This window comes from Nuphar pumila, chromosome 9 (genome assembly GCF_984573655.1).
Source record: "Nuphar pumila chromosome 9, dmNupPumi1.hap1.1, whole genome shotgun sequence".
Taxonomy (NCBI): domain Eukaryota; kingdom Viridiplantae; phylum Streptophyta; class Magnoliopsida; order Nymphaeales; family Nymphaeaceae; genus Nuphar; species Nuphar pumila.
The window spans coordinates 101,614,608-101,624,211 of NC_143257.1; positions in this window are offsets into that span (position 1 = coordinate 101,614,608).

The window sequence follows — 9,604 nt, forward strand, 5'->3', positions numbered from 1 at the left end:
TAATATGAATGGTTCATATGTTCCAAACCTGGATTTATGATTCACCTCCACAATGCCTGAAGCTTTGTCGAGTCTTGTTGCAGTTGGATCAAACCAATGACACTTGAATATCGTAACCCTGTTATTCATGCCTAAGTAAGTCAACTCCATTATTTCCTCTATAACACCGTAGTAATCATGTTCATTTTCATCGTAGCTGCTACCCTTGACACACACGCCACTATTTATCGTTGATTTGTTTGTACCGTAGTCTTTTGTATGGAATCGATAACCATTTATGATATACCCGTTGTAGCATTGCACAACTTTGGTCGGACCATTTTCTAAATCACATATTCCTTGATCTTTAACATCACCATGGCGAACCTACGCACAGACATAAACAATTATTGTGATCACGATCAATTAAGTAACTTAGTGTTGTTTATAAGTACAAAATTTATGTTAGCTTATTTACCAACTGCTTCAACCACTCCACAAACTTAGTTTCACGTTCTTTTTGTACTTCTGCATCAGTGAGATGTGAAACTTCGCTTTGCAACTCCATATCAAATCGTCTGCAAACCACAAATACTTATATTACTAAGCCATGTATCTACATATAGAACATAAAAGGATTTATAATTGAGTTGCATATACATATACTTACTCGATGTATGGGTCGATCACTGAGCAATTAAAAAGAATATAGATGTGTGCTGCATCTTGCTGTCGATCTGTCAATAGCCTTGATCGGCAACTACCAAATGCATGCCCAAGTGGTTGAAATATCGACAGTTTGTTAGCTACAGTTACTTGTTCTCCATCATCGTTACGGGGCGGGCATGTGTAACGTGTTGGAATATGAGGTTCGAAGTACATAGATGAGAAATTTGAAATCTCTTCTAAAGTGTACGCCTCACAAATAGAGCCTTCTACTCTTGCTTTATTACAAACCTTTTTTTTTAGGTCGAACATGCATCTGACAAGAATATACATTTCAAATTTTAAATATCTGTCATTAAAGAGATGTGCTATAAAAAAACATATACCTTTCAAATGGGTACATCCATCGATATTGCACAGGGCCACCAACCATTAGTTCATATGGCAGATGTATGATCAAATGTTCCATAACATCGAAAAATGCTGGCGAAAATATCTTTTCTAACAGACAAACAGTGATGATAACAGAGTCCTCGAGATTCTTTACATCTGATACAACGACCTCCGATGCGCACAATGTTCTGAAAAATCCGCTCAACTCAGACAATACCCCCCATATAGGTTTGTCTAACATATCATGGAATGCTAGGGGTATCAATCGTTGCATAAAGATATGACAATCATGGCTCTTCAACCCATATAACTGTCCATCGTCAATCTTCACAGCCCGAGCAATGTTAGAGACATATCCATCTGGAAATCTCAGTTGTCTCAACCATTGACATACATGTTTTATTTGATCAGGTCCGAGCACGTACTTCGCCTTTGGTTTCAGTACTTTGCCATTATACTCTTTGAGTTCCAATTCTGGTCTTTTACATATTAATTTTAAATCCATACGGGCCTTCGGATTATCCTTCGTTTTTCCTTTAATATTCATTACTGTATTGAACACATTATCAAACACATTTTTCTCTACATGCATCACATCCAAATTATGTCGTATCAATAGGGTCAACCAATACGGTAATTCCCAAAAAATAGATTTTTTCGTCCAATTGTGATCCTTCCCAAATCCACGGAAGGGTGTAGGACTGCGGGCATCTGTTAATACATCTGGAAAGTATCGCAATCTTCTTAGAATCTCTATGCCGGACAATCTTGAGGATGGACCTTCCGTTTCAGTTGTGCCTGCTTTAAATGCATTCTTTTGACGTCGGAACAGATGATCGCTGGGTAGGAATCGACGATGGCACTCAAACCAGCAAGGCTTCCTTCCATGCCTCAATCTAAAAGCTTTGGAATCCTCCATGCAGTACGGACAAGCCAACCTCCCATGTGTGCTCCAACCAGATAACATACCATATGCAGGGAAGTCACTGATTGTCCATAGAACAGCGGCCTTCATGTTGAAATTTTGTTTTTTGTGGGCATCATACGTGGTAACACCGTCATCCCACAGTACTTTTAATTCATCAATCAATGGCCTTAGATATACATCAAGATTTTGGCCAGGTGAGGTCGGACCAGGGATCAACAGAGACAAGAAAAGATTTGGACGTTTCATACACAAGCTTGGTGGAAGGTTGTATGGAGTAACAAATACTGGCCAGCATGAGTATGGAGTTTATCTACCCCCAAATGGATTAAATCCATCTGTACATAGACCGAGTCTAACATTTCGCACTTCCATTGCGAAGTTCTGATGAGTACGATCAAAGTGCTTCCAAGCTTCAGCGTCAACAGGATGCGTGATCTTGTTTTCATCATGTCGAACTTTATTTGCATGCCATCTCATGCGTTTAGCTGTCCTTGAAGACATATACAATCGCTGCAATCTAGGAGTGATAGGAAAGTAGCGGAGCGACTTGTATGAAACTTCCTTTGATCTCGTGCTACCATTGCCTCTTGTCTTTGGCTTGAACCGAGGATGCCCACATGACGGGCATGATATGTCGTTTTCCTACTCCTTGAAATACAACATGCAGTGATTTGGACAAACATCAATCTTTTTGTAACCCATACCTAGAGCGTTGACCATAACTTTCGCACGATAGAAATTTTGTGGCAATTTCTCATCTTTAGGCAACATACTCTTCACAATCATGCACAAACGGTCAAAACATGATTGACTCAAATTATACTCGGACTTCAAATTCATTAGTTGAAGAACTGCAGACAAGATAGTGTGACTCTCACAACCGTTCCAAAGTGGCTCATCAGCATCGCTAAGTAAATCATAAAATCTACTAGCTGCATCATTTGGTGATTCTTCATCTATGGCAGTTCTTACATCACTAGAACTCATAGCAGAACCCAGTTCTGTTCCTGCGGCATCAAATATCAAATTCGTATATGGATTATTGTGCACCACATTCACCCGTGCATCAAAATCGTTTCTAAATTCTTCTTCATGAAACGTCCAGTTCTGATAATCACTCACAAAACCCTTCCTGTATAGGTGATGTCTAACGCCATGACGTTCTAAAAATCGGTTATTCTTACAAATCTTGCAGGGACACCTAATCCGACCTGTGGGATCTACTGTACTGACACTTGCCGTTGCAAATTCAATAAAACTGTCAACACCATCCATATATTCATGCGATAACTCATTGTCCACTATCCTACGGTACATCCATTCACGGTTTGCAGTCATTTTGTCGTATGATGGTGCGAATAGTATCCTAACCAGTTAAAAGAGAACCATCAGAATACTATGATGAAGAAAATATCAAATTTATCATGCAATATATGATGTCATACAATCACAAGAATTATGATACATGCATTGATAACTTAATATTTTCATGTGCAAACTATTCATGACACGATACATTCATTTGAAGCATGCTTTCAGTATACAATTTCACATGGTAGACATAATCAAATTGAAAGTAACTACATGTAAGCATGGATACAATCACATCAAACATTGCAATACATTGAAATAATTCATATCAAACAAATCTCAAACATGTACCTGCAGCAAACACACTCCAATATCCCACTAACTACTACCATGCCTAGTATGGACTCCGTACTCCAAAAATAAGAACACTTTCGTATATATACATTAAAATCATGCTCAGCATGATCTCCGAACTCCAACAAAGCAGTCCTAGATATCAACAACTAAGTGAGTGTGTGAACAATAAAGTGTTACATTCAATAAATTAAATAACATGTGATGCGCTTGCATCACTTACTCACCACGGATATTTACCCGATTTGCATTGTTTTTGTCACTTACTTACCACGGGTGGCGGGGCACAAGCGAGTTCCGTTGAAAAATCTGCACAAAAAAACACTGTTTTAAAATGAAGTCACCACGGAAAAAAAACTGTTCTGGCAAGGGGTCGACTCCCCTGCTGTTCCGGCAGGGGGTCGACCCCCTTACGGAACATAAGGGGTTAACCCCCCTTACGGAACGTAGGGAGTTAACTGACCCCCTGTTCGGGCAGCGGGTCGACCCTCAGCCTGTTATGGCAGGTGGTTAACCCCCTGCCGGGGTCGACCCCCTACCGGGGTCGACCTCCTGCCCGAGTCGACCTCCTACCGGAAAGGCAGGGGGCAAGGGTCCCCTGCCGAAAAACGCAGGGGGTTAACCCCCTTCCGGAAAACGCGGGGGTTAACCCTCTGCCGAAAAACGCGGGGGTTAACCCCCTCCGTTTTCCGGAAGGGGGTTAACCCCCTGCAGGAAACGAAAGGGGGTTAACCCCCTGCCGGAAACGGCAGGGGACGCAGGGGGTTAATCCCTTGCGTTTTCCGGTAGGGGGTTAACCCCCTGCGTGAACCGGGAGGGGGTTAACCCCCTGCCAGAAACGACAGGGGGTTAACCCCCTGTGTGAACCGGGAGGGGGTTAACCCCCTGTGTGAACCGGGAGGGGGTTAACCCCCTGTGTGAACCGGGAGGGGGTTAACCCCCTGTCGGAAACGGCAGGGGGTTAACCCCCTGCGTGAAAACAAGGGTTAACCCCCTGCCGAAAACGGGAGGGGGTTAACCCCCTGCCGAAACGGCAGGGGGTTAACCCCCTGCGTGAACCGGGAGGGGATTAACCCCCTGCCGTTTCCGGCAGGGGGTTAACCCCTTGCGTTTTCCGGCAGGTGGTTAACCCCCTGCCGGAAAACTCAAGGGGTTAACCCCCTGCCGGGGCAGGGGGTTAACCCCCTGCCGGAAACGGGAGGGGGAGGGCGTTACCTTTTTCCGGGCGGCGAACGGTGGGACCGGCGAACGGCGGGAGCGGGACCGGCGAACGGCGAACGGCGGGAGCGGCAGGAGCAGCGAAAGAAGAAAAGGCAAAGCTGCCTGGGATTAGGGTTATTCGAAAGTTAGCGACGGCTTAGCGACGGATTCATTCCGTTGCTAAGCCAACGTAAAATCAAATTCGCGAAAATAGCGACGGATTATATTTTGTCGCCACATCCGTCGCTATTTAGCGACGAACTAGGTTCCGTCGGTAAATTGTGTGATCGTACCGACGAAACAGTCCGTCGCAACAGCCGTCGCTAATTAGCGACGGACTAGGCGACGGACTATCTTCCGTCGCTACTTTCATAAGATTCATTAATAATAGCGACGAATATTTGTCGCTCGCCAATCCGTCGCTAACTAGCGACGGAAAGATTCCGTCGCTAACGTCTGTCGCTAACAACGTATTTTCTTGTAGTGTACACTCTTTGGATATCACAACCTCTCACTAAAAACCGTATTCACACGATGTTTTTATAAAAATCTCAAATTTCACATAAACTAATACGCGAATATGGCTACTTTTCATCCCAACAAAGTATATCCGCACATCAAATGTGTGCATCTTCTTTGTTTCTCAACCCCTATGCAAAATTGCTCTCCTTGAAATGTTGTACCTCACTTCATTTCACAACACCCATGCAGAATACATAAATTTGCGCATACATCATGCGAATAACTGAAAATCTAATCACTTTCCTAAATACCCTACAAGTTTTTTATATATAGTACAAAATTTGTGAGGAATCATGTGAAACTCCTTTTAGGATATGATCCTCTAGAAAATCCACAAATGTGTAGAGAATTTCATATATTATAATATGATACGAACTTTGAGAATATAACATGTGAACCTCTAAATACTTTTCGAGGAGATCTGCAAATGTATGCTTACATTTATAAATATCTTTATATGCCTATCTTGTGCCTCATATGCAGGCATTTTGATATTCGCACATTGGACATGAGATTCATAAATTTGTTGAAGACTTAAATGTAAACCTCCTAATTTTTTTTGTGAATGTTTGTACTAGCATTATATGTGATACTTTGATATTTAGAAATGGATCGTTTGTGTTTTAGGGTTTTGTTTGTGGTCCCCAACCCCTTTTGCCTCATTGTGTTTTTCTTGGCAATTTTTTTTAGCATTTTTTTAACGACTATTTTTCATCCAGTATTTCTAACGGTACTTCATTGGTGACTTTTTCAACATCCTAGACATCATCGATGACAAGAAATTTCGGTAAGCACGTCGTTAATGGTTGAAACGATTATTCTTTGAAATTTTTTGCATGAATATATTTTTTTAACTAAATGTTGGTATGAATCAGTTATTTTGGCATTCACCTTTTATGTTAAATGAATAGATAAATGTATAACTTTTAAAATTGCTTCATATTTTACTTGTTTATGTTATTTTGGCATTTTCTTTTCTAGTAAACACCATATTTTTGAGATTCTCTCTTTCTATTTTTTTTATTTTAAGTAAGCTTGTTTATCCTATGCATTGCATTTTATTTCCTGATGCTACTTGATTCTACTCTTGGTCATAAATTTAATATACTTTGTGGATCTTGATTTGGGTTTCATGATAAAAAAATATTTTTCAATCGACAAATGATCTTTCAATTAATAAGAAAAAGTTCTCCATCTTCACATATGTAACTTAAATTGTATTATAATTTGATCATGTTGCACATAGTTATTCTCATTTATGTCCTTTTGTATGATATAATATTTGATAGATGCAAGTGTGTGCCTTGAATTTTTTTTTTTTGAATTATGTTCTTGATCATCATGTCTTTTCTTATGTACAAGGATTGACCTATCTTTAAAGCTATGATCTTCAATGCTATCCATGAACAATAAGATCTAAAGACAATAATTGTCAATCATCAGTATGTCTATTTTGTTTTTTAGGAATTTTTTTAGTTACTAATTATAAAATGACGATAAAAAAGATTATCATGGAGGAAACAACACTGACACCTACTGATGGAAAAAAGCAAATAGAGCAACCTTACCCACTTACTGATCCATCCTACTATGAAGTACAATTGAGGTTTGACATGTGGATAAAGAAGGAAGCTACTCTGTGGCAAAAAATATGGGTGACTGACATATACCACGATAAATATAACATGAGTAAGTGGAGGCCTAGAAAGTTGGGCTCAAATAAGAAGCAACCAACACCTTCAGTGGCCAAAAGTATTGCAAAAGAAAAGGTTGAAAATCTTGAGGCCAAAACTATATCTCCCATCCCAGAAGAATCTAAAGAGTGAGATTCATGTGTGCAGTCAGTGGTGAAGAAGTTAAAGGAGCCAATGATTGTGTCTGAGGTTGTTGCTAACCTCAATGCCCAACTAAAAGAACCAGGAGACGTAGCCACCTGCAGTAGCAGTGTTGAGATGTAGAGGGATAGTATGGATAGGGCAGAGGAGGTACCTTAGTAAGGGGAGGATGCCATGGCTGAGGTGGAGAAGATAGGAGGTGGAGATGCTGAGGTAGTAAATGATGTTGATAGTCCTCAGTTGAAGGACAAAAAGAGTGAGGGTTCCTTTGTAGATGAGGTATTTCAGCAAAAGGAGAAAGCCTAGGTTATGGAGAGTGCATAATAAGATATTGAGGAGTTCGAGAAGGTGGAAGATGAGCCCTTGGAGGAGCAAGTGCATGCTTCAAGCAAGAGGTCGCAACGACAAAGAAGGTTTCTTGTGGACAGGTACTTTCTTCATAAATTATTGTGTTCAATATGTTTGTAAGATATTTGTGATTAATTTTAATATTACATTCAACCATTCATTAAATTGTCATATATATGTGTTCTTGGTTTTGAATTTAAAATATAATATTATATCAAAATTTTAATTTTAACTTATATCTTTTATCATGAATTGTGATATTTTACTGATTTCATGCAAATTTTATTTTGATTGCAGGATTCACAAGATCAATAGTTAGAGGATTCAACACCTCTTATGCATCAATTCTACTCATTCCAAGCACATTCATGGTTTTGAACACTATTGGAGGAAGCAAAGGACATGCTGAATTAAATGAATTTTCAAAAATTCTTGGAGGTCACACCATATCAAATTCATCAGTCTCATAGATTTCATGGAGTAGTTATGGAACCTGACAACCAACACATTTAAGATCTCTGATTATGAGATAACTATCACCTTGAAAGACATGACATGCATCACCAGACTGAAGTACCATGCAGAACTAGTGAATGCACCTCAGTTTGGAGATTTGAATCACCTATGTAAAGTTTTATTTGGAGTACTGAATATGTATTCAAAGGTGAATGGTTGAAGTTGTCATGATTGAAGAAGAAATATGAGAACAACAAGGTCAAGAATGTATGTACTGTGAATGTTTGTGTTACGGGAGAAAATATCCAATCTATTGCTCCAAGTGTAATACTCACAATTTTTTTTCAGTTATTAAACATATAAATGATAAAAACAAAACGTCCAAAATTGTGTCGATAAATAACCATAATTAAATTTTGAGGACGAAATTTATTTAAGGAGGAAAGGATGTAAAACCTACAAATTTTTGATACTTTTATGAGAAATAATGATGAATTTAAGGCTAAAACATTATTTGAAATTAAGTTTAGAATTAAATTATAATTTAAACATTAATTAGGATTCAGAATAAATTTCAAGTTGTGAATTTATTTTGAATTAGTTTTTTAATTTATAATCAGATTTAATCTAGATTTAAGCTGAACTTAACTAGAATTTAATTTGAGTTTCAATGTTAGTTAGGATTTGAATTGAGTATGCATTTGAATTTTAAGTCTTATTGAATTTCGATTTCAATTTCTGAAGTTTTATCAATTTAGATTTCGATTTGGGAATTTGAATTCAGATCAAAATTGGATTTGAATTCAAATTTGATAAATATGTCTTGAATATTATAATTTGATTCGATTTTGATTCGAGTCTAAATCAAGACTTAATTGAATATCAATTCAAGTTTGAATTATATAATAATTAGGATTTTTGTTGAAAGTGAATTTGGAATTCTAAATTAAATTTAAAAGTAATACATGTGAATTCTTCAGGGTATTTTTAATGAATAAAATAATATTAATGATGAATTTTAGAAGAAAGAAGTATAAAAATATAAATTAACCTAAGATGAATTATAAGAAATATCTTATAAAAAATTAAAGTTGATTCGAGTTGATTTAAGTGAAATTCTCATTCAGAATCGAATTTATGAAAAAGATAAAATTTAATAAAATATCTAATAAATTTCATTGAAATAAAGTTGAATATGATTTCAAACGAATTTATGATAATTTGATATGTATGTAATGTAAATTCAATAATTTTGAATTTACTTTCATGAGTTGAGATCTAATTTATAATAAAATAAAATGAAATACTCAAAACGACAACAGATCCTGCCGACCCTGGTGGAAATCGCTTTCGAAGTTTATTTTTGAGAAAATAATATTTTTGAGAAAAGAAATTAAATAATCTAGATAAATTAAAAATGATAATTAGTATTAAGTGATATACCATGGGTTATGAAAGACTTAGAAAAAAAAATTTAAGTGTATGAAATACACTCACACTCCCAAGGGTCTCATCGACCCTAGTGAATTCCCTTTTTTCAGAAACTATTTCTGAAGAATTCAAAAATCCTTAGAAAAAAAAATATGTAAATAACTAATGTATATTCAAATTT